The sequence below is a fragment of the Emys orbicularis genome, chromosome 3 (assembly GCF_028017835.1).
Source record: "Emys orbicularis isolate rEmyOrb1 chromosome 3, rEmyOrb1.hap1, whole genome shotgun sequence".
In the NCBI taxonomy this organism is placed as follows: domain Eukaryota; kingdom Metazoa; phylum Chordata; order Testudines; family Emydidae; genus Emys; species Emys orbicularis.
In genome coordinates this window covers 120991655-121018764 of record NC_088685.1, presented here as the reverse complement: position 1 = coordinate 121018764, position 27110 = coordinate 120991655, and positions in this window count along the sequence as shown.

Below are 27110 nucleotides of genomic sequence, written 5' to 3'. Positions count from 1 at the left end.
TATATAAATAAATTGGCCCTGCAACTGATCATAGATGTCACCTCCATGTATGTGGTGTGTGTATGTATTATATTAACTTCACCCACCAAAGACACACAACAATCTCAGATGTGGATAATGGAAGCCGTTTAACAATGCAAATGAACATTACACAACAGTTTTATGATGGGAAGCTAATAGTCTATCCAAATAAAGCTATAGTGAGACTTTTAGGAATGCAGAATGTAATTACCCACATTGAAATTGGGCCAGAAGAATGGAACTAACCCTCTTACTCTTAGAGAAAAACATCAGAAGATCTTTAATAACAAACCATGAATTTTATCCTACCTGCAATACACCACTGCTAGCAGCCACAATGCTGCCAATACCATGCTGCGGCAGTAGTTCAGTACTGACACAAAGGGATAAGTGCAACTTTTGGAATAACTAGTAATAAGTAATAGTAGATTTTTGTAGAGATGTGCCATGCACAAGTGGAGACACAGCACTCACGGCCTTTTAGATGAGATTAGCTGCTTAGATGAGATTAGCTGCTGAAAACAGTGTCCAGAAACTAGTTCTGTCTCAGGTGAGGCTACTCCGTCACCACTAGCCACAAGAGGTCACTCTTGGTTCGAACAAATGCAACTTTCCACATTTTTTTTCTGGCTGAAACAATGTCCCAGAATTAATAATCAAGCATGTTGTAAAGGCTGGTTGAAGATAATGCTGCTTCAGGGTGCAGTCAGGGAGTGTTGTGGATCACAGAGGAGATGTTTCAAACGCAAGAGTAGCTCTTTTTAAAAATATTCTGAGGGCCACATTCAGACCTGCTGCTGTAAGGGGAAGCTCTCACTGCATCAGGTGCCTTCTTGCTGTTCATCGCTGGCTCGGTGATAGTCTTTCTTCAGGTAGCTTGGCCACCCATTTAGCCAACCCATTCTGGGGTTACAAAGTCTGACAGGACCACTGTCCAAATGCCATCTCCAGATGGTGTTCTGCCCCAAGTCGGGGCTCTCTACCACTATAACTGCTTCTTTTCAGACATTCTTAGCACCCACTGCTCCAAAGGGAGCTGGAGGTGATCAGCCCCTCCGAAAATCAGACACCACTCTGAAAGTGTTGGTGTGAGTCACTAGTCTGTGGATCAGTAGATAATCTTTATTTGGACTCTCAGATTCCTTAAGGAGAGACTCAATAGAGGGAGTGGCAGCTTTTGGGAGTTTGTGAGAGAGGAGAGAAGAGGCAGATGTTGGGCTATTAGAAGTGCCTCTTAGGTTGGTCTCCCCTGCTTCGAAGTGTTTCTGCAGCTGAAAGCAGTAGCAGAGGGAATGGATAAAGCTATTTATTGTTCATGCAGATGTGGCAGACATACCTTTTTTATAAATCAGTAGCTAGATTAAGTAGCTGCATCATAGCAACAATTAATAGTTGCATGGGTTCTGCCAGACAGTTCTGTAATGATTCAGAATCACTTGGAATTGAAAGGGGGTTGAGTTCTAAATTACATAGGAAACAGTGAACATAGTTGTGGATTCCTCCAAGAGCAGTAAACGGGAGGGTCAAGTGATCAACCAAATGGTTGTGAAAATACAGCACCTCTGCTTTACATAGTGATGTACTCTTTTTGGCTGCCCTTCTTGACTTTCTGTGATATGTCTGGGGATAAAAGATGGAAATATGAAAGGGCAAATCCTGGCCCTGCTGACTGGCTCTATGGTGGAGTCTGCCCAGAGTTGTGCAGCCCAGCCTGGCTTCATGGCTGTAGACCCGAACACATATTGAGGAGGAATCCCTGCTACCTCAGGGAGGTTGTGTGAGGGCTGCCTCCGTCCCTCCCTCTTTCATGTCCTTCATTCAGCCTCCCAAACTACCATATTTAGCAGCTAGAGCACTGGGATGGTGTTGTCAGAGACTGTACCTACATGGTGCCCTAACAGGTTCACCCTGGTTGAGCAATAGCCATCCCAGGAAGGAAGGAAGCCTGGCTGAGCAGCCCAAAGACACCTCTGAAATAGAGCGGTCCAGCAGGGACAGGATTTGACTTCGGGGGAGGATGGAAGGATGGCAACAACTTCCTTGCGACTCTCCAGAAGGGGAATACAAATGATGTGATATATCAAGATAAATTGTTGATACTGTATCTCTTGAAAACTAACTCCAGCTGGCTTATGAAAATACTGTAATTAAGCTAGAAAATTAGCTAAGACTGTGGACAAAATGTCTTTTTGCCAAGTTGAGGTCCAGTGGAAGTGACTTTAGACTGGGACTCTGAGTTGAGTTCAAATTACAGCTCTATTACTGATCTGTGGTGTGATGTTTCTCAAGACACTCCCCGTGCTTCCATTTCCTCCTCTGTAAAATGGGGCTAATACATACCTTCCTGTATAAAGTGCTTTGAGATCCACTGATGAAAAGTATCTCACAAAAGCCAAGCATCATTATCATGCAGTACTTCAGGGATTGGAGGTAAAACAGGTCTTATTTAATATCATCACAAATCATCTAAAAATGGGGGAGTACAGCATGATTAGACAATTCAGAGGCTATTAAATTAGGAGGACTAATGAGATGATGAAATAATACCCAGGGATCTAGAGAGATTAGAAACATTAGCAGGAATTTAAAAAAAAAAAAAGCAGATTCAACCTGGAAAATTGCAAGATATTAAATCTGAAAGAAAATAATTTGAAGCACATGTTCAAGGGGAAGAAGAAACCTGGAAAGCTGCAATACTGATGACTTAAGATGGTGATGGACAGCAACCTAAACATGAGCTTGCAATGTTATGTGGCTGCAAAAAAGTCTCCAGATGCCAAAACATTATATCACAAAACTGGTAATCACATCAGTATACAGTTCTATACCTGAAAAACTGCCTTCATTTCTGGACAGTTATTTTAGTTCCATATAGTCAAATGATCATTATAAGGAGTCATTACTAAAACCAAATTCCACTGTTGATGTTTTAAAATGTTCTCTTAAAATTGATAAAATACTATTCTTTTCAGGTTCTTATACTGCACCCATCTTCTCCAGAAGAAGAAAGAGGAGCGTCCACGTACCAGGAATGCAGATACAGGTGAGCAACCATTTTCATGTTCTCTCCACAGCTTCTAATGCGGTCACATCTGAGGGAAGGGAGCAGAAGGAGACTCCACCGATTGGAAGGCATGAGATGCATTGTCCTAGGGATGGGGGTTCCACGACCACTGCTCCCAAGAGAAGGAGACGCGTGGTGGCGGTCAGGGACTCCCTCCTCAGGGGGACTGAGTCATCTATCTGCCGTCCTGACCGGGAAAACCGAGATGTGTGCTGCTTGCCAGGAGCTAGGATTCACGCTGTGACGGAGAGACTGCCGAGACTCATCAAGCCCTCAGATCGCTACCCCTTCCTGCTTCTCCACATGGGCGCCAATGATACTGCCAAGAATGACCTTGAGTGGATGACTGCAGACTATGTGGTTCTGGGAAGAAGGATAAAGGAGTTTGAGGCGCAAGTGGTGTTCTCGTCCATCCTCCCTGTGGAAGGAAAAGGCCCGGGTAGAGACCGTCAAATCGTGGAAGTCAATGAATGGCTACGGAGGTGGTGTCGGAGAGAAGGCTTTGGATTCTTTGACTATGGAATGGTGTTCCAAGAAGGAGGAGTGCTAGGCAGAGACGGGCTCCACCTAACGAAGAGAGGGAAGAGCATCTTCGCAAGCAGGCTGGCTAACCTAGTGAGGAGGGCTTTAAACTAGGTTCACCGGGGGAAGGAGACCAAAGCCCTGAGGTAAGTGGGGAAGTGGGATACCGGGAGGAAGCACAAGCAGGAGAGCGCAAGAGGGGAGGACTCCTGCCTCATACTGAGAAAGCAAGACGATCAGTGAGTTATCTTAAGTGCCTATACACAAATGCAAGAAGCCTGGGAAATAAGCAGGGAGAACTGGAAGTCCTGGCATAGTCAAGGAATTATGATGTGATTGGAATAACAGAGACTTGATGTAATAACTCACATGACTAGAGTACTGTCATGGATGGATATAAACTGTTCAGGAAGGACAGGCAGGGCAGAAAAGGTGGGGGAGTTGCATTGTATGTAAGAGAGCAGTATGACTGCTCAGAGCTCCAGTATGAAACTGCAGAAAAACCTGAGAGTCTCTGGGATTAAGTTTAGAAGTGTGAGCAACAAGGGTGATGTCGTGGTGGGAATCTGCTATAGACCACCAGACCAGGGGGATGAGGTGGACGAGGCTTTCTTCCAGCAACTAACAGAAGATACTAGATCACAGGCCCTGGTTCTCATGGGGGACTTCAGTCGCCCCCCGATATCTGCTGGGAGAGCAATACAGCGGTGCACAGACAATCCAGGAAGTTGTAAGGGACAATTTCCTGGTGCAAGTGCTGGAGGAACCAACTAGGGGCAGAGCTCTTCTTGACCTGCTGCTCACAAACAGGGAAGAATTAGTAGGGAAAGCAAAAGTGGATGGGAACCTGGGAGGCAGTGACCATGAGATGGGTAAGTTCAGTATCCTGACACAAGGAAACAAGGAGAGCAGCAGAATACAGACCCTGGGCTTCAGAAAAGCAGACTTTGACTCCCTCAGGGAACTGATGGGCAGGATCCTCTGGGAGAATAACATGAGGGGGAAAGGAATCCAGGAGAGCTGGCTGTATTTTAAAGAATCCTTATTGAGGTTGCAGGAACAAACCATCCCGATGTGTAGAAAGAATAGTAAATATGGCAGGCGACCAGCTTGGCTTAACAGTGAAATCCTTGCTGATCTTAAACACAAAAAAGAAACTTACAAGAAGTGGAAGATTGGACAAATGACCAGGGAGGAGTATAAAAATATTGCTCAGGCATGCAGGAGTGAAATCAGGAAGGCCAAATCACACCTGGAGTTGCAGCTAGCAAGAGATGTTAAGAGTAACAAGAAGGGTTTCTTCAGGTATGTTAGCAAAAAGAAGAAAGTCAAGGAAAGTGTGGGCCCCTGACTGAATGAGGGAGGCAACCTAGTGACAGAGGATGTGGAAAAAACTAATGTACTCAATGCTATTTTTGCCTCTGTCTTCACAAACAAGGTCAGCTCCCAGACTGCTGCACTGGGCAGCACAGCATGGGGAGGAGGTGACCAGCTCGCTGTGGAGAAAGAAGTGGTTCAGGACTATTTAGAAAAGCTGGATGAGCACAAGTCCATGGGGCTAGATGCACTGCATCCGAGGGTGGTAAAGGAGTTGGCGGATGTGATTGCAGAGCCATTGGCCATTATCTTTGAAAACTCATGGCAATTGGGGGAGGTCCCAGATGACTGGAAAAAGGCTAATATAGTGCCCATCTTTAAAAAAGGGAAGAAGGAGGATCCGGGGAACTACACACCAGTCAACCTCACCTCAGTCCCTGGAAAAAAATCATGGAGCAGGTCCTCAAGGAATTCATTTTGAAGCACTTGGAGGAGAGGAAGGTGATCAGGAACAGTCAACATGGATTCACCAAGGGCAAGTCATGTCTGACCAACCTGATTGCCTTCTATGATGAGATAACTGGCTCTGTGGATATGGGGAAAGTGGTGGACATGATATACCTTGACTTTAGCAAAGCTTTTGATATGGTCTCCCACAGTATTCTTGCCAGCAAGTTAAAGAAGTATGGATTGGATGAATATACTATAAGGTGGATAGAAAGCTGACTAGATCATCAGGCTCAACAGGTAGCGATCAACGGCTTGATGTCTAGTTGCCAGCTGGTATCAAGCAGAGTGCCCGAAGGGTCGGTCCTGAGGCCGGTTTTGTTCAATATCTTCATTAATGATCTGGATGATGGCGTGGATTGCACCCTCAGCAAGTTTGCATATGACATTAAACTGGGAGGAGTGGTAGATACGCTGGAGGGTAGAGATAGGATACACAGGGTCCTAGACAAATTAGAGGATTGGGCCAAAAGAAATCTGATGAGGATCAACAAGGACAAGTGCAGAGTCCTGCACTTAGGACGGAAGAATTCCATGCACTGCTACAGAGTAGGGACCGAATGGCTAGGCAGCAGTTCTGCAGAAAAGGACCTAGGTGTTACAGTGAACAAGAAGCTGGATCTGAGTCAACTGTGTGCCCTTGTTGCCAAGAAGGCTAACAGCATTTTGGGCTGCATGAGTAGGAGCATTGCCAGCAGATTGAGGGACATGATCATTCCCCTCTATTTTGCATTGGTGAGGCCTCATCTGGAGTACTGTGTCCAGTTTTGGGCCCCACACTACAAGAAGGATGTGGAAAAATTGGAAAAAGTCCAGCGGAGGGCAAGAAAAATGATTAGGGGGCTGGAGCACATAACTTATGAGGAGAGGCTGAGGGAACTGGGATTGTTTAGTCTGCAGAAGAGAAGAATGAGGGGGGATTTGATAGCTGCTTTCAATTACCAGAAAGGGGGTTCCAAAGAGGATGGATCTAGGCTGTTTTCAGTGGTACCAGATGACAGAACAAGGAGTAAGGGTCTCAAGTTGCAGTTGGGGAGGTCTAGGTTGGATATTAGGAAACACTATTTCACTAGGAGGGTGGTGAAGCACTGGAATGGGTTACCTAGGGAGCTGGTGGAATCTCCTTTCTTAGAGGTTTTTAAGGTCAGGCTTGACAAAGCCCTGGCTGGGATGATTTAGTTGGGGATTGGTCCTGCTTTGAGCAGGGGGTTGGACTAGATGACCTCCTGAGGTCCCTTCCAACCCTGATATTCTATGATTCTATGATATCTGAGTGTCTTCCACAGATGCATTAAGCAATGTAAATAGCATCTATCACACATGGTTCTTTCTCTACTTCTCTTCCTAGGGGAACATTGTGTGTGGGTGTGGGTGGGGTTCCTTTGTTTATATAATGTTCTTTAAATGTTTTATGAGCTTTTACTAAAGAAGGCCAAAAAAAAAAAAAATCTGCTTTGCACTTGGAATGGACAATGGGGAGGTTTGAGATAATTCCTAGTTCCTGCAGGGATGAGTTCCTCATTCTTAGAGCAGCCCATTGCCTCACTGGACCTTCAGCTCTGTCCTCAGGGATCTCTATCCCAAATCTGACTGCCAGGTTTCATCTCCCTGATAGTCTCAGAAGCTCATGCACTTGCACTCTGTCTCAAAACAACCTCCCCTTCCATTGCAGCTTCCTGCTGCTCTTATAGTGGAATCATCTGATCCAACCGAGGTGTGCTTCTTAAATTAATCTGGTCAGCTAGCCCCAGGCCCTCCAGCCTTTAAGAGTCTGTCTATACTGTCCTGGGGAGTGAACCTTCCAGCCTTAGGTCTACAAACTCGCTCTAAAAATAGCCACGTAGACGTTGCAGCTTGGGCTTTAATCTCCTGTATTGGAGGAGAGTGTCCTAACTACAGGTCTATGGGATATTCTGGGGCAGTACTCTCTCCTATTGAAGCTGTTCCACTGTGTATACATAAAGAAATAATTAGAGCATGGCCTCAAACATGGGTTTTTTCTCTCTTAGAGTTAGTGTCCTAACCACCAGGCTACAGGGTAGTTGGGCTGCGTGGTTCTCAATCTCTCATGTGAAAGCTGTTCCATGTTGTATAAAGTACTTGAATAGACATTAGGCCAAAGAAAAAATGAGTGAATCTATAGCCTGGTGTTAGGGGACTCTCCTAGGAAATCAAATCCCCCCCCCCAATTTTTCAGAACTGCCAGTGAACCAAAAAATCCATTATTTGTTCAGCTCTAGATATATTATGGGGCCAATTTAGTGAGCAGAAGGCAGGTTTCCTGTGATTGTACTAAGCAGTGTTACTGCTGCATTTGGCTCCAGCTGTATTTTTCCAACTGCTGAAGCTTTCTTTCTGAAGTAGATAGTATTTACAATCTCGCTATTAAATCATCATACACTTTTAATGCTAGGGATGTGACCTATTCACAGAATCAAATGTAAATAGCAAACGTTCAGAGCAGTTATTGAAATTGCTTTCAGGGTAAATCACAGAAACTTACAAAAAAATAAACAGCTAGAATTAATAAGGCAAAAGTTGTGATAATGAATATCTGCTCCAGATAAAGCAAAAGTAAGATTTTACCAGCCTTTCTTGGCAGAAATTTATGATGTTGGCTGAGATATGAATGAAAATTAAATAGCTCTATTCATTTGAGTTGTTTCCAGAACCATCAGACATGTGGAAAGTAATATGCGAGAGGTGGTGTATATTTGCTTCACCAGCAAGACTGAGAGAAATCACTGTTCAGTCTGTCAGATTTGATAAGTGTCAGAGGATCTTTTGAAAGTGAATAATAAGAGGGTTGAATAATAAGAGATGGACTTGGCTATTTAAAACATTTTTACTTTGTACAAATGTTTAAACTAACCCAAAAGTTAAAGGAAAGTTTTAACATATCTGAAATAATTTAGGAGTGCTCAGTTAAGTGTGGGAATTATATCCTATTATTTAGCATTTGTGATGGGATTTTCAAAGACACAAATGGCAGTGAGGTCAATTCCCATTATCCCCATTGACTTTCAATGGTAGTTAAATAACTAACTGCCATTTGTGTCTTTGAGATTATCCTCTCATATTATGGCAGCACTGGAAGCCTCAACCAAGTCAAGTGCTAGGTTGTACTGTATTTGTAATAGCCACTATACTCTGATGTTCCTTGTCTTTACTGTTTAATTGTTTGTTATGTTTGCATTATATTTTGATTAAAGTGCAAGCCTCTTAAATGGGGCATCCCAATAGGCAACCTGTCTTGATTACCCACTGTTGTTATAATTAAGAGCCCATTCTTGCTCTCACTGAAGTCAACTGCAGAACTCCTTTCTGATTCAAATGGGAGTAGACCTTAAAGGAATAGACCATAAGAACAGTTGGAAGAGACTTAAGATGAAATAACTGGACTGAATAAAGGTGCTATTTGATGGATTTCATCATTATGCCTTCTTCTCAGGAGGAGGGGGAAATCTCCTCCCCTATGCCAAGAAGTCAGGTGTGTTGAATGATTCCAGAGGGCTGTGGGGAGGAATCTGTCCCTAGATTACAGAGCTGTACTGCAGTCTCAAAGCTACAACATCTCATTAGGGTATGCCTTGCCCTATACTGGATAATGTGATTGGTGTGTGTGTGTGTGTGTGGTCATGGATCCACTGGCATTAGCATCACCCAGAATTTCCTTCTGCAGGTATGTGCAGGTGGCCCCTGCAGAGCAGTGCTATACACCATTCAGGGCATCTTCCACCCCCACAGGGGGTCTGTGACACGAAGGCTCCTTGGCAAAGGGTCCCCTGTTCTTTGCAAACAGCTCTGACCTCATACCTGACAAACTCACTACATCAAATAAATTGCTTACAGAGTAATTTATCCATAAAGGATAACCTGTTAGGTCTCTATTGAAAGCTTGCAACTTCTCAGTGTTCATAATAACGGTGTAATGTGTGTACGGGTAACATTTAAGGAATAATGTAACTAACTATTGAAGCTTGTGCTCTTATGGTCTTAAGGTTAAAAAGGAGTCACCAGGGAGTGATATTACTTGGTGACAGCCTATTTATGCAGGCTGGAGTTACCACCCCTTCTTGGTTAGCCAGTGTGGGATAGAGTGCTAGGTATGAAACCCTGAGTCAGCACTCTGTTCACAGCAGCTCCAATCAGACATATCGTTTACTGGGCCAGTGTCTGAGAGAGACAAGATCTTGAGTTACACAGAGCTCTTCAGGTCTGGGAAAGGTACTGAGTGTGTCACAGCTAAATGCAAGATGGAAAAGATCGTTTAGCAAAAGTAGTTAGCAGATATTCTAAGGGACCATTCAAGGTGAAGTGGCCCATTAACACCCTGGTAGGACAAAATGGGGGCAAGGGGGGTTATAGGTTGTTGTAACACGGCCACAACAAAACTGCATTTATCAATATAACCAGGGGTGCTGGAACAATTTTTATAGTGGGCGTGCTACTGATTGAAACCATGGATTTGGTATTTGTTATTACTACTTCAACCCCAGAGGGTGCAGCAGCACCCCTAGTTCCAGCACTACTGAATCTAACCTAGCGGGGAGGGACACTCTGGATCCATTGACTGAGGAGACATCTTGTTGAGCGGGGATGTTTTGCAAGAAAGTTTGGATCCTAGGAAGCTAACCAGCTCTGCAACAGACTGAAGTGGGAGGGGGGCGCTACTTTATTAGATAGGAAAGGTAACTATCCAGTGTCGGTCCTAGTTTGCATTTCTTGATTTTTGTTTTGTATGGTAACCATTTGTTTCCATCACTCTCTCATTTCTAGCTCGAGCTCTATTCTTTCTTAAATAAACCCACTTTTGTTTTATTATAAGGGCTCATAAGGGGGCTGTGTATTATACAGGAGCAGTGGTTTAAGGTAGAACTGATTAACCGGGGTTGAACTGCACCTTTGGATGCAGAGGATCTGGAGTTTCTGACAGTAGCCAGTGTCAGGGGCTGGATACGACAGGGGAATGCTTCAAAGGGACTTGGGGATGGGGACACACCTCTTGTTAACCTGCAAGGCAAAGACAGGGCTGGTGTAACCCATAGGAGAATGCTTGAGTAGCTAACAGGCTGGTGGTGTTAGGGACCTACACCCAGCTTTCCCGGGCAAGAAGTAGGGGGTAACAAGCTGACTCTCAGTCCTGGGAACCACGAGAAGCATCGTGGGCTCCTCAGATTCAGCTCACTGTCAGTATAACAGCATTAGTTACTCTTCAACCAGAACACTCCTGAAACAGAGGAGTGCTAGATTTGTCTCCTATTCTTTATTTGACAGCTTCTGTATTCAAAGACTGGAGCTTAAAATTTGATACCCATTTAACATCTGGTTAAGAGTTGGGGCCCATGTTCAGATATTAATGCAAATGAAAAAGACATACACAGGTGTGACGTTGTTGATATAATCTGGGACCATATAGAACATGGTTGCAACCAAAGTCCTGTAGTGGCACCAAATCTTGTATAAAGGGGGTCAAATGAGGTGTCTAAGACAAGGTTATGGTTTACTGGTTATAATTATGCTGTCTATATGTGTGTATCAGTTTTGGTAGTTGAAGTTATAAATATTGGCTCTAAACTGTCTGTATTTCAAACTTATGCTATGCTTCTGGGAGACATCCCAGACAAGTTGGTGTTAGCTCTGCCTAGCCTGCTTGATGGCCCATTAAGGACCATCAGCTATACAATTGACCCATGGAGAGAAGGCAGATATGCCTTGCAACTCAGCAAAGTATGCAGGGACTGGCCCAAGTGACTCCAGACTCCATTTTGCTGTAATTTTCCACAGTAAGGACAAAGAGGTGTTCTTACACCTGGAAAAGACTATAAAAGGCTGCTGCAGCTCCTCCATCTGGTCTTCAATCCTGCTTCTTACCTCTGGAGAGACTTTGCTACAAACTGAAGCTCTGAACAAAGGACTGAGGACCCATCTCAGCTGGGGATGTATTCCAGAGACTTGATTTGAACCTGCAGTTTATTCTATCACTGCTATAAGCCTGAACCAAGAACTGTGCCATTGCTGTATGTAATTGATTCCATTTAACCAATTCTAGCTCTCATCTCTATCTTTTTCCTTTTATGAATAAACCTTTAGATTTTAGATTCTAAACGATTGGCAACAGCGTAATTTGTGGGTAAGATCTGATTTGTACATTGACCTGGGTCTGGGGCTTGGTCCTTTGGGATCGAGAGAACCTTTTTTCTTTTATTGGGGTATTGGTTTTCATAACCATTTGTCACCATAATGAGTGGCACTGGTGGTGATACTGGGAAACTGGAGTGTCTAAGGGAATTGCTTGTGTGACTTGTGGTTAGCCAGTGGGGTGAGACCAAAGTCCTCTAAGTCTGGCTGGTTTGGTTTGCCTTAGAGGTGGAAAAACCCCAGCCTGGGCTGTAACTGCCCTGTTTAAGCAATTTGTCCTGAATTGGCACTTTCAGTTGGGTCCTGCCAAAACCAGCCTCGTTACAACAGGTTAAGGTTATTCCAGAAAATCCACGTTCTTAATAATTTGGTCAGGAGCTCTGTCAGCAGGAGATAAATCTGCTTGCAGCAGCTGTGATGGTTCTTTAAGTCTGAGGCCTGAATAGCTTAATTGGGGAAATGATCAATTTTAAGATATAGTCAAGATGACATCCTTGGTGCAGTAAATTCTTTCAGGACTGAACATGAATAAAATGAACACATTTATGGAACAACGATGTCATTCAGAATCTGGGTTGTTAAGACCCGTGTGTCTTCATTCCTTTCCTGCCCTGGAACAATCGTGAGTCTCTAACGCCAGATTACAATGAATAGTCTAAATTCTACTGTGTTGGAGTATTCAGTTCATAAAACTGATGAACCTTCCCAAATTCTGCAAGAATAAAAAGTCAGCATTCCCCAGCAAGTACAACACAGCTACCACAGTTATTTCCTCTAAGTATAGGGCAAATCTGAGTTGTCCAATGCTACTTTCCTTGAACTGTTACCAACTGACACTTTTGACAACCACCATATATACTATCATCATATACAGCATCATCGTTCTTGTAAATACATACAGATGCACTTTTTATTTTGCTAACCAAAACAAAATATTTTGTGCGTAGGTTACATTTAAAAATCCTGTGGGCTGCTCCTTGCCCCTTGTTGCATGAATTATTTCATTAATAGAGCTCATCAATTTTTTTTCAATTAAAAAAATCCTGTTGAAATGTCTAATATTTGCAGAATTTTTTCTCTCCCCACAATTTTTTGACCAGCTCCCATCTTTACATTAAGTAGAAGATTCCACAGTATGTACTACAAAGTTTAAGTACTTAGTACAAGTGTAATAAGTTCATAGGAACAATCATGTATAGGTGGAGCTGGTGAATAACTGAAGAATTTTTGTGAAACTCTTCATCTGAACTATTTGGTGAATATGTTTTCCATATGAAGACCCCAGGACTCTCTCCCAGGTAGCAATATGGGAAGGGCAGATTGGTTGTATAAGTGTGAGAAGCTTGGAGTTAGGGAATTATTCAACCTGCTTCCTAAGTGGGGCAACTTATGCCCTCTCCCCCTCTTTTTTTTTTTTGGCAGAAACTGGGAACTTGGAGAAACCTAATGTAGACTGTTAACAGTATAGAAAAGGAAAAGATTAATCTGGGTTTACCTCGCACAGCCCATCCCCAGTGCCATCCTGGAGGCTTTGACGTGACTGCAGTTTTTGTAGTTCTGTATGCCTTATGGCAGAACGGGATCCCCAAAGTTGTGGGATTTGTTACAGAGAGCAGGTATAGAGCAAGCTTTTCTCAGATACCAGTAGCCTTCCACCAAGGGTACTATGCTGCTCCTTAATATTTGCCCTTGCAAGCGATAGTGACCCAACCATCTTGTATATGTTACTGTGATTTGATATTTTGCCATTTAAAAATAAACTAAATGCTAAGGACTCGTTTCTTCTCGTTTTTGCGCATTAAATGGCGTGGGAATGGCAGACATCTGCAGCTCCCAGAGTTTTTTGCTCTGATTTAACAGCCTCTATTGGAAGCACAGTGTGTGGCAGAAAGGAATGGCTAAAGAGAGTCAAGCTCAAGGTCAAGATCTGCAGGAGCAACAGTCCAATCCAGTGCACCCAGCCTTTCTGTGTTCCCCATCATCTCCTAATCTCATGACTCTTGTTGTCCCTATTGTTCTGCCGCTAGCTCTCCAGCAGCCCTGCACTGCTGCCCCTTCTGCAGCCTTTAAAGTTGTTTCAGGGGGAGTTACTTCAGCTCAATGGAGAATCCTCAGTGCAGACTGGAGTGAAGACATTTGCCCTCTGATTAGTTTCTCTTGCAGCTGTTACCCATGCAGAGTATTTTAAAGCTTCCGGTATTGTTGCTTTCCTTAGCTGGGTGAGGATAACAGTTTTGTTTGTTTGTTTGTTTTGGCAAATGGATCCCAGAGCCTGCTGGGTATCTTGAAGTGAACAGTTTGTACCGAGCACTTTTTTTTTTAAATGCAGAGTTTGTTTCACTCTTGTGATATTTCATGTGTCTGCACATGTGCTGGTGGATGACAAAACAATACAGTGACCATTCACAGAGTACTTCATGCAGAAGAAAAGGCTTTAGGTTATGTGAAGAGCATCCATTCATTTATTCACCACTTCATGATTAACCCTACAGGCTCTCACTGAGTTGTGACAACAAATAAAACAAGGGGCAAGGTAGAAAACATTTTCTTTCTGAATTTTCTGATGTAAACGAGAGTAGGACCATATTGCCAGTGCTATTACCGTATATTTTCTCGAGATAATTTACATGCTTGAGTTTGAGGTATTTCCTTGGCTTGGTGACAACACAATCCTGGGGCACAGCACTAAGTCAGGCAAGAGAAGGAAAAGCAGCTTCTTTAGTTTCAAACACGGACTGTAAGAAAAACCTCCAAATGAGCTAGTATAAGTATATGGACATTGAGTCTGATACTTTCCCTTCCATGGGGTATTCTACTGGAGCTGCCCTCACCCACTTTGAGGGCATATCTGTGTATTTAACAGATACAGGGTAGCAAAAATCCCCTGGCTAACTAATGAAAATAATATAAAATGAATTGGGCAAATCAAGCAATCTAAATAAAGTAGGAATGTTGAGCACGATGATGAATACATTCAGTTGAAATGCCTTTTGTCTATTGCAGCTGATGTTGTTGTTTTTATGCAGGCGCTGTGTAAGTGTTACAAGTATCTAAAATGAGAAACACAGTAAATAAGAATAAACTAGGGCCAGATGCGTGTGGTGAGGGAAGCAAAGGAAATGGGAAAAGGGAAGGAAAGGCCTCCAAAGCAGTGGAAGGTGGGAGCAGAACAGGGAGTTCCATGTCATGTTCTCCATGACCAGAGTTCCCCCTCCAGATGGACATTGTCTAGTGGGAGCCCTCTTGCTTTGGGGTGTGGTTGGAGGAGCAGTCAGGAGGTTGGTTTATCAATACTGATGTGGGGAAGATAGGAGCAGGGAGACCCTGCTGGACACGGCCCACTCCTCTGGAGACGTAGTACCTGATGCAAATCAGAAATAACTAAGCAGAAGCCAGTGAAGTTACACTGGTGTGAGAGGAGACTCAAGGCCCTTGGGAATTTCCAGGCAGAAAACAGCACCAGACTTAATTGTTCTCATTGCACCTTTAACTCCTCGGTGGTTTCCACCCCACACTGAGAGATGGTGGTATTGCAAAGGGGGGGGGAGGGAGGCTGGGAAATAGTGTGGAGGGCCAGTATAAAGCGTGGAAGCCCTATGGCTTCTGGGCCCAGTAGGGTTTCATGGCCACATCCACAGCTTGCCTCACAAAGCTGCAAAGCCTTTCCCATTGGGGCAAGCAGAGCAATCTGTGAGCTTAAACTTGCTGAGTTTCCGAATGAATTTCTTCCTCTCTCATGGGTAAGGTAAGGGAAAAGTAATTTGAACTATTTAATGTCCTAATTAAATCTAATTATTTTAACATAATTCTGGTTCCTTTAACCCTCATTAGACATTATGTTTGTCTTACTTGTTATCTATGTAAGCAAGCCCCATGGCCCGCAGCCTTAGTACAGACCTCTCTATAGTCACCTGCTGGTTATTCAGACTGGTACACTATCCCACAGAGCACCTTTTTCTCTTTTGCCGCTAAGAGTTGTGGGAAGGCGGAGGGTGTTGCAGGGCATCCTGGGTCCAGTCCCAATGCCCATGATGCATTGCTTTGCATCCCAGCAATCTCTGTGCTTCTGTCCGCATTTGGCGCCATCTTTCAATGGTTTGTGTACTGCGAGCCCTGCCTCTTTCGGGCTGCAGGAATGGATTCAGAACTGCTGACCAGTATGCTACTCACTCTGACCAACACATCACAAGTGGCAGTGGAGTTATTCCTTAAACTACAAAGGCAATAGGAGTGCGACATTGATCTCACCACGCGTAGTAGCTATGACACGAGATTGCTTGTGGCATTCACAGAGGTGCTGACCATAGTGGAACACCACTTTTGGGCTCGCGAAACAAGCACTTAGTGGTGGGATCACATCGTGATGCACATCTGGGATGATGAGCAGTGGCTGCAGAACTTTCAGATGAGGAAAGCCACATTCATAGGACTGTGTGATGAGCTCGCCCCAGCCCTGCGGCTGAAAATGAGAGCTGCCCTGTCACTGGAGAAGTGTTTGGCGATTGCACTGTGGAAGCTGGCTACTCCAGACTGCTACTGATTGGTCGCTAACCAGTTTGGAGTGGGAAAGTTGACCATTGGAGTCATGTTGATGGAAGTGTGCAGGGCCATTAATCACATCCTGCTCTGAAAGACCATGACTCTGGGCAACGTGAGTGACATTGGGGATGTATTTGCACAAATGGGCTTCCCTAAGTGCGGAGGGGCGATAGATGGTACGCACATTCCAATTCTGGCACCAGACTGCCTAGCCACCGAGTACATTAATTACAAGGGGTATTTCTCAGTGGTTCTCCAGGCTCTTGTGGATCACCGTGGGCATTTCACAGACATTAACACAGGCTGGCCTGGAAAGGTGCATGAAGCACGCATCTTTCGGAACACTGGCATGTTCAAGAAGCTGCAAGCCGGGACTTTCTTCCTGAACCAGAAGATCACTGTAGGGGAAGTTGAAATGCCCATTGTGATCCTGGGAGACCCCGCCTACCCCTTAATGCCGGGGGTTATGAAGCCATGCATGGGGCAACTTAACAGCAGCAAGGAGCGGTTCAATAACAGGCTAAGCAAGTGCAGAATGACTGTTGAGTGTGCTTTTGGTTGTTTAAAAGCCTGCTGGCAATGCCTGTATGGGAAGCTGGACATGGCCGATGACAATATTCCTATACTTATAGCCGCGTGCTGTACACTGCATAATATTTGTGAAGAGAAGGGTGAAAGCTTCACTAAGGGCTGGACCGCAGAGGCTCAGTGCCTGGAGGCTGAGTTTGAGCAGCCAGAGACCAGGGCTATTAGAAGGGCACAGCTCGGGGCCATAAGGATCAGGGATGCCTTGAGACAGCAATTTGAAGCTGAAAGCCACTAATATTTGTTGCTATGCTTGGGATTGCAGTGCTTATAATGCTAGGAGGTGATTGGTGCACATGATGCAAGAAGGGGCCTTAACATAATTGTATGTTGCTTTGCAGTGCTCTTTTTACTTTCACTTAATAGAATAAAGATTGCTTTCAAACAAACACAATTATTTTATTAAAAGACAACAATCTGAGGAAAGAGTCAAACAAAAAAATTCATTAGCAGGGAGGGGGACGGGGGATGGGGGCAGGGAAGGTCTCCAGAGGAGGAGTCCTGGGACGCTACAGTTTTGTGTATGTCCAGGGATCATACCAACCTTCTCCTTTGGAGTACAATGCAGTGGGTGCTGTACTTCAGCAGGGCCAAACTGCAGAGGGATGGGTGTTGAGTGCAGTGGGTAGTGGGAATCTGCAGTGCTGGACTGTGAGGAGGGAGGAGTGGAATGCTGCGGGTACAGACTGGAGCCAGGAGGTTGATAACAGTGTGTTGGCGGTGTGTGTGGGAGTGCATGGGAAAGAGTTTTACGACAATGGCTGCAGGGGAGGGCGGGCACGGAGCTGCTCGGTTTGAAGAACTAGTATCGCCTGGAGCGTGTCCACTTGGTGCTCCGTGGCTACTTTCTGGTGTGCCATGTTCTCCTTTCAGTCCCTCTTCTCGCTGTCCCACCACTCCTTCAATTCCTGTTTCTCGGCGGCGGAGTGCATCATAGCCTCACGGAGAAAGTCCTCCTTAGTTCTCCTTGGCCGCTTTCTGATTCTGCGCAGCCATTCAGCCACCGATAACAAAGAGGGATGGTGAGCTACCAAGTTCTTCTCTGTGAAGTTTAAATGCAACATTTTACAGAAGCAGTATTGTTTGCAACACAGACAACACTGACTCAGTGCTTTAAAACACAGCCAGTACTCTCACACCTGACACTAACTGGCTGACCCCAGGCAAGCACACATGAGCCACAAGACCCCCAAAATGGTGAGTAGCCACAGGGTCAGGGTAAATCACTCGTCCGAGATACTGCTGTACACTGGGCATGTGGCTCTTGGGGAGAGCCAGCATTGTAGGGGGGGGCTGATAATCATTCCTGTTCCCACACTTTTCACAGGATGTGATCATTATGGAAGGTATCTCGCTGCTGAGGGTGAGCAGGGAATCAAGGGAGGGTCTTCTCCAAGCCTGCGTCTTCCGCCCTGGACTCTATGTGGCTCACCTGTGTGCAGCAATGGTCCCCGCCCCCCGTGATGGCACAGTGGTATGGGTAAGTTACCATTAATGGGGCAAGAAACAAAGCAGCTCTGCCGAGGAACCTGCGGCAGTGGATTGCCCAGTATCTCCACAAGAGTTTCCTGGAGATCTGTGAGGGAGATTCCTGTAAAGTGAGGGAGTATATCAACAGCCTGTTCCGCCACTCAAACTAGGCATGTGGTAGGAGACAAGCCTGCTTTCTGCAATCCTCCTGCCCCCAACAGCTCGCTTCAGCAATTCCCCAAATCAGATCCACTTACCAGGGGCCTCCTCTCCTGTTTGCGCTTCGCCAAGATCCGACTGTTGTGACTGGCTAGGCTCCTCTGGGGTAGAAAATTGCTCCTGACTGCATGCATCTCTGGCCTCCAAGTCATCCTCTGCCTCTGGTTCCCCCTCCCCCTCTTCATCCAAGATTTCCTCCTCCTGGCTCGGTCCACTCTCGACTGGCACGTGAGTCAACAAAGTATCCACAGGGGTCTTCGCAGTGGAGGTGGGGTTGCCACCGAGTGTCGTGTCCAGCTCTTTGTAGAACCAGTAGCTGGTGGGCACAGCACCGGAGCAGTGGTTTGCCTCCTATGCCTTGTAGTAGGCGTTCCGCAGCTCCTTCACTTTGATCCTGCACTGCAATGTGTCCCAGTCATGGCCCCTTTCTATCATGCATCATGAAATCTGTCCGTAGGTATCATAATTGCTACGGCTGCAGTGCACCTGGGACTGGACAGCCTCCTCTCCCCAAATACCAGTGAGGTCCAGCAGCCCGGCATTGGTCCAAGCAGGAGATCGCCTGGTGCGTGGAGCAGGCATGGTCACCTGTAAAGATGCGTTGAGACCACTGCACGCATCACCGAGCTAACAGGAAGGGGACTTTCAAATTTGCAAAGGAATGTATGGGGCGGGGCTGACGGTTGGTCACCTGAGGGCAGGGCCGTAGAGTTCAAACTGATGACCAGAGAGGTGAGAACAGGCATTGTGGGACAACTCCCAGAGGACAATCGCAGCGCTGTAATCGTCACGGTGTCTACGCTGGCACTGCAGCACTGTAGCCCCGGTGCAGAAAGCTCTACGCCTCTCGTCGGGGTGGGTTTTTTTAGAGCACTACAACTGCACAGTTTCTGCACAGAAACTTGCCAGTGTAGATGGGGCCTTAGTGATAACAGCCACATAGACCCAAAATCACACCACATCAAGTTGCTCCCAGTCCCAAAGGACTAGCAACTTACCCTAGATCAACTGATACTCCAGATCTTACACTAAAGACAACGTTCGCAGCCAATTCTATAGTAAACTAACTAAAGATTTATTAGCTAAGAAGAAAGATATGTACAAGTAAATCAGTTTGTAACTCCAAATGGTGGCAGTGATGTAATAAACTGCCAGTTTTCCAAAAGTCTTTCAAGGCTACAAAGAATAACTCAGGGGATCTCTGTCTTCTCGTTCAGTTATTCTGCCCTGTTAGAATACAAACAGCCCAGAGATGAAAGATCTTTCCTTGAATCCATCTTTTACATCTCCTTTACACAGACAGCTAGCTGACAGTGTGTCTGTACCAACCTCGGTTTTTTTCTTTGACAGATAGTGAGGCATGCACTTAGAGTCCTTAACCTCGACCATCACACACATTGACCACTTGCTTTGAAATTAGCATTTTCTGTTAAAGGCCTTAAGTCCTTCATTAGCCATTTCACAAGATCTTTTTGGATGGGTAATTTAGTTACAGGGTTAAGCACAAATGTAAATGTTTGCTGATACATTATAACAGGAGTAGATAAGCGAGAACAATACAAGTAATGACCCATTAGTTTTCATGAAGTTTAAACATCTGAATACACATTTATACATTGACAATTGTTTTGATCTACACTAACACAAGTGAATTGGCCTGTGGCCCTGGACTGACCTGGTTTGCCAGAGTCACGTCTTCATCCTCACTAGCCACTGAGGCAGGCTAGCTGATAGGGTGCCCCCCCTATTTCTTTAGTTGTAATTACTGTTACCCAGCCCAACTGCAGTTCTCTGTGAGTGAAAAGCTTCATTTTCAGATAATTTTCAATGACTTATGATTTAAAATAGTTTCTGGTTAAATATCCCATAATTCCCCAGTATCATGCGAGTTCACAACAGTTTTACTTGATTATATAATCTGCCAGTTTGCTAGAATCAGTACATTAAATCTTTTTACCGCTCCATGTATATGTGAACCAGATTTGTAATGTACATATTTGCTGAGTAGCAGCCCACATTGCCCACTGCTACATGACTGTGTGTGTATTCAGTGATCCTACTACAAGTAATATAGGAGTAGAGTTAGGGTTGTTTTGAGAACCTTTACTCTACATTTTTTGGCTTTGGTATATTTAAATAATCAACCTTAACGTATTAAGAGTCGTTTGCATTCAGCTTCCTTGTTTGTTTGCTTTTTATGAAAGAAAAACAAAATATATTCATGGTTAATAATAAATGGTGGTCAAAACTGATGGCTTCCAAGACTTCTGTGCTTTGGATCTGTGTGGCTACTTCCAAATGGCTAATGCCTACGATAAGGTGGGATGGAGGGAATAGCTGGTGGATCTGTTTAGTGGTAGATCCACGTGCTGTTCCCAAATCCCTGCTGCGTTGTGGTGTGCAAAGAGCATCTGCAAAGACTGGTTCAACGGCACCTTATATGAGGGCTGAGCTCTTCTTGATTTTCCAAATTCTGCCCCTGTGCCATGGAACCTGAATCCACTCTAAGCACAGAGGACCTGTGCCCGCAGAGAAAAGGGGTGGGATTTGCTCCATAACGAATTGCTTCTGAACTCGGTGGCAGATATAAAAATATTCTCTATTATAAACATAGTACTGGGGGGGAGAAGGGGAGGTTTTGGCTTCAGGTTCTGCTGCTGACAAAAATATCAACTTGCAGAACTTGAACCCAAATAGTTTAAAATGTAGTAGAATAACCACATAATCATTTTAAATGAGGACTATAAAATAATCAGTTTGTAATAGGTGTTTTGCACCAGTGCTAAGTACTGCCAAGAAAACAGTTACCGAAGTAAATCAATAAAGTATCATTCCACTCCCAGGTCTCCCTGTCCCAGTCCTTGAACCTGTCCTTCAGAGAAGTACTGAAACCTGCTAAGATTTATTCTGAAGAAGGTAAGTAGCTCTGCATGATCAGACAGTAAAGAAGTTGTTTACTACTTCTCCCGGAGCGCTGAAAACTTGCTTGAACACACACTTGTATTGTAACTATGATAAAAACCCTTGCTGCTAGAGGAACTCAATTTTTTTTTCTTTCCGGGAAGGGTCCATCACTGACACCTAGAGGTCGTTCCATAAGAAAACTGTGTCCTGAGAGAGACAGACTTGGGTGGCTCGTGGTTGCTAATAGTAGAGCTGGCCAAATACTGCAAAAAATATTTCCATTAATAGTCTTTTGATCAAATAAATAAGTTTGACTGTGTTTGCAGCACCTGTTTTTTGTGTGCTCTCTATACATCAATCTTCTATGGCCCTCACTACCATAATATCTGAACACTTAAATGTTCTAGCCAACGAACTTAAGGGCAGGAGTGTTCTGTAAAACTGTAATTTTTTTTTTTGCTAATGCCGTAGAATATTTGCAGGAAACAAATTTTGAATTGGTCTTTGGCAGTGTTAACATTTGAAACACAATTCTCAGCCATGCTTATCCAATCAGGGTACAGAAGCATAACAGGTGACTGATGTGCAACTAAAACAGCTGGAATTTTGAATGTCTAACATCAAATACCATAAACTCCTTGCAAAGGGGCTACATACCAAGAAAAACTTGAAATTATTTGGTGAATAACTTCAGATTGCAAATATAGTCAAGAAAATCCTGATCGGTCTGGACAGAGCATGAACAGAAAAAAGATGACTAAATTATTGGCTATGAATGGCTTGCTCAGCTCTGATCCAGCAATATCAGTAACTGCCAAAGCAACAGTGTAAAAGGGAAATTCGTGAGCACGTTTTTCCTGCTGACTTGCATCAATAGCAAACTGAAATGGTGTCCTGCAAATTGTCTTTTGGAGATAAAGCTCTGAAGGATGAGAAGGCAAAGGGGCAGGATCATTAAATTGCTACCATTTTTCTCACAGCGGAGTGCTGTAATTTTTATCATTCATTGAATGATGTCTTGGCAGTTGTGAACTTTTAAAATGAAAATCCAAGAGGAAGGACATTACAAAATACTTGGAGTGCAGCATCTTACGGATCTTCACATCCTTGGTGGAGTAACCCTCAGAGAGCTGATGAGGGATAGAACATGGAGATCCCCACTTTTTTCATGATTTCCCCCCCCCAAATACTCATGGTATCTGAGGTGGAGCCTAAAAAGAGTGACCTCACTTGGACTGGCTTTGGCAGGAGACTTATTGCAGGCTGCTCTCCCCAAAGAGTGAAAATAGTCCATTAATGCCCACTTGTGAAGCACTGGCAAGAAAAGGGGGCTGGGGTGTGTGTGAAGAGTAGATTGAAACTCCTTACGTGCTTGGCTCGCCACACCTATACCATGGTGGCTACTGCCTCCCTTTCCCCTTCTCTGGTGGCTCATACGGATCCCTGGTAGGAGTAATGGGATGAAATTAAGGAAAGGAAAATCTTGGGATGGGGAAAAAAATCAGGGTGTGGAATATTCTCTGAACAGGTGCGAAGGAAACGCCATTACTTAGGCTGCTTAAAACTGGACTGGACAAACCACTGGAGAATAAACTATAGGGAATGACTTTGTAAGGGTAGGAGGATAGATTTAAAGTCCTAAATAGGTAGAATACCCAGCCACACTAGCAACACTACCAGCTAATGTACTTATCTAAAGTTTTGATAGGGAAAGCCAGATTTTTAAAAGCTTACATGGATGCAAATTCCAATATATACCCATTTTGGGTGCAAGTTTTCAGATAGACACAAATAGGATTTGCAAAGGAGCATGCACAGAGAATATGCACAGCAGAGGATGGGCCTGTGCATAGACAGGCATGCAGAGCCGAGGATATCTAAAAGATTGCCTGAAGCTCTGGGATGAAGACCACAGTCAACAACTCTGCTCTTCCGGCACAATGGAACTCTCAATAATAAGGGTAAAGCCTGTCTGTGGTGGGAAGCAGAACTTTGGGGGTGGTCCAAGACTGGAATGAACTCCCCCAGGAACTAAGGACCATCACAATCCTCACCACCTTCCTCTCCAAGTGCAAGACATGTTTCTTTGACCTTTCCTTCTCTAATATAAACACATAGCAACAGGTATATTTATTAAAAATACAAAAATAAAATAAAGAAACCCCTGCCAAACCAAGGTCCACCACTGCACACACTTCTGCCCCTCAGAGGAGACGATGAGAGAACAAATGTGACAGGTGTTAGCCACTTGGCTTAATGCATTACTAGAAGGCGCTCAGATACTATAGTTATGAGTGTAGCATAAGACCCTGTATAGAATAAACTGCCAAAATTGCTCAGGGTACACTTAAGACAAATTAGGCATGCACAGGTTAGCAAGGGTTCTGGCAAATGCCTCTGGAAGTGGTCTCCAGTTAGTCCTGCACTAATTGCTGAGTCTTCCACTACAGTATAAAAGAGGCATCAGCTAAGGGTTGTGCATGTAGTTGTGGGTGAGTGACGCAGAAAAGGGTTTGGGGAGGTGCCCAGCAGGGCCAGCTCCAGGCACCAGCTTAACAAGCAGGTGCTTGGGGCGGCCAAGGGAGAGGGGCTGCACCTGCGGCAATTCGGGGGCGGCAGGTCCCTCACTCCCTCTAGGAGCGAAGGACCTGCCGCTGAACTGCCGCCGCCGATTGTGGCTTTTTTTTTTCCAATTGCCGCCGCTGATTGCGATCGCAATCGTGGCTTTTTTTTTTTTTTTTTTGCTTGGGGTGGCAGAAATGCTGGAGCCGGCCCTGGTGCCCAGGAACAAACAGCACTCTGTACCTGAGATGGACGAGGGAGAGAGAACAGTCACAAACACCACTGGAATGAACCAAACAGCTGCTTTCCAATGGCCTTGCATCATGCCACAGAGGCTCATTTTAAGAAGAAATCTGCTCAAAGGTTTGGAATGTTAGCATTAGTCTTGAGGGTGATGGATCGGTGGGCAGCAGCTAGGTGAGGCAGTCGAAGCTGTGCTCAGCTGTAAAAGGTATCACTGCAGGAGGAGAGGTTGTGGAGAAAGTCTTGTAACAGAGAGCTGGAATGAATGCAAGTACATGCAGGATCTTCTATTGTACCCGGTGCATATCTCCTCTGCCCCATGCTCCTCTGGTATACCCATCCTTCTTCTCCCTCCCTACTCAGCCTCAGTTTTCCTAGGCTGGAAAACCCAAACATTTGCAATATTCACTCATTGGCTGAAGATAGTCAGATTTTTATAGACCAAAATATTGGGGTTTAAAACAAAAGTTAGTTCTGTTTGTTAATAAAATAAATGTTGTATGTGTTTTGCTTTAATGGTCTTTTTGCTAGACTCATAGATAAAAATCTTAATTTTTTTTTCATTTTTATATATTCTGGAGAACTTCAATAAGCCTCTCTTACTAATATAAACCTGTATATACTATATAAAAGTCTATCAAGACCACCAATAAATGGTTCCCCTAACAGAATTTATTGCAAACTGATTATGTATTAATATATACAAATGACAAATCTAAAACACAATGTCAAAAAGAAAGAAAATGTAATCAAGAATTTATTATTCTCCCATTACTATTCAGCTGGGAAAATAGCTGCTCTACTTTTAAGAGAATAATAATAATAAAAAAAAAAATCCCACACACCCAAATCTGGCTTTCTAAGTGAGTGCCACTAAAATTACTGGTAAAATAATACTTAAATATATAGCAATACCAGAAGTGCACTGTAATTTATCTAAATATGTTTTTTGCTTCTGCATTTAAATATGGATTTATTATAAGAGCTTATTGCTGTGTGTGTGTCTGTGTGTGCATGCCTGCCTGCCTGCCTGCCTTCCTCGCTGGTCCATTTTACAGACAGAATAAGAGTCCAATACATTTCAAAATGTTGCACCTTGTTCTCTTTTGTATATTTTAGCTGGTATTGTAAATATGGACCATCATATAAAATATTCACAAACTCCTCTCTCCATGGATTTCTCAACCCCACCCTCAACATAATTAGCAGTTGTAGTAATGTAACAAAGCTTTGATAAAACTTTAAGTGCTTCTGAGACTCTGTACTCAGACATTCTGGGTCAGCCTAGAGAGGCCATACAAGGGGCTTCATGCTACATGCTCCCATAACATTGCAATGTGGTTCACTGATAGAATAGCTGTACAAGAGGGCTTGTGAACACTGGAAAGGGTCTCAGTACTGACCCTATATAGGCCAGCATTGAGGGTGGCTAAGGGATTAGGTTAGAGTGAAGATTGAATCACTCTTAAATAGTTGTGCTTCATTCTTTGAGCAATCCTAGCGATATTTATCAGTCAATTATTGATCTGCTCTCAGGTGGGGATCTACAGGGATCCATTCTGTCACATGCACCCTACCCCCGGTCCAATGTGGGCATTAGGAAGTTAGTGAGGAAGTATGGGCTGTGATAGCTTCAGCATAACAATGACACCGAAATCTATACTGCTGTCTCTGCTGATGTTGCTGGTGCAGTAGAATGGCGTACCCTGTACCATACGGAGCTTGGAACATTAATGAGGTCACGCCTGCAGAGACCCAACCCAGACGGGAGGAACCACTGGAACAAATGTCAGGTTATATTGGCGCTGGGCTTTGCCTGCTGCATGTTGCTAAGTCTCACAGTCTGGGGAGTTTATTGGTTGCCAAGCTGCTTCTGGCTATCCAAAGGGCAACGGATGCCAAGATGGCTTTCTAGAGAGACAAGGTGGTTAAGGTAATATCTCTTATTGGACCAACTTCTATTGGTGAGAGAGACAAGCTTTTAAGCTTACACAGAGACCAGAAGAAGAGCTCTGGGTAAGCTTGAAAGCTTGTCTCTCTCACCAACAGAAGTTGGTCCAATAAAAGATATTACCTCACCCACTTTCTCTCTCTACTATCCTGAGACGTTCACAACTACAACAACACAGCATACAAGATGGCTTTCTAATGGTTGAGTTTAAGAAGGGCACATCCTTTTTTATTCCCTCAGCTGCAGCCCTTACCACTGTTAGCTCTGTCTTTCCCACCATGCCATGGCCTACATAGGGCATAGTGGACTCAGCCAAGTTTAGAAAGAGAGAGAGCAACACTGTTTTTTATATCTATACATACCAAGTCTGAACTTGATGAGGCCTCTTGGTATAGCATTGAAATGATCTGTCTGTGTTTTGCACAGAGGCAATCATTCTAGCACCACATACAAGAAGCCATTATAATAGTTATTCTATTTATGGAGAAATGTGTAGCTAAAATGTAGGAAAATTATTGTTCTCCTTATTCTCACTTTTTTACTGAAGAAACAAATCACACAGTAAATTATGTCGGATTTGCATGAAATGTTGCATGCACCTAGATTTCAGCATGAACTAGGGAAAAGACATTGTTTTAATTCCATAGCTCTTATAGTTTGATTTCTTTATTAAATTTTCCTATGCAATAATTTTTACTTGGTTTCTATTACATTCATGAAACGCTCCTGGGTATAATTTAACATCTGCAGATTACCATGGCTGGTAATGAAAGACTAATTCATACTGCCCAGAGAGAGTGGGAGAGAAGAAGGTGGGGGAGCATACAGCTTCCTCTGCTGGCAAATGCTGCAGATGCTTGGGGAGATGAATAAGCTGTTGGCACTTGCCAATGGATGTGCTCAGGAAAAGAGAAGCTCCCTCCCCGTTCCCTTAGTGGGTATTGAAGCAACTGGCAACCCAGTAGCTGTTCCCCTGCTGTTCTATTTGGGGCTACTCATCAACCTATAGACTTTTTTTTGCCGTCTCCCTTCACTTCTCTCTGATATATCTGGAGAGGCTGAAGG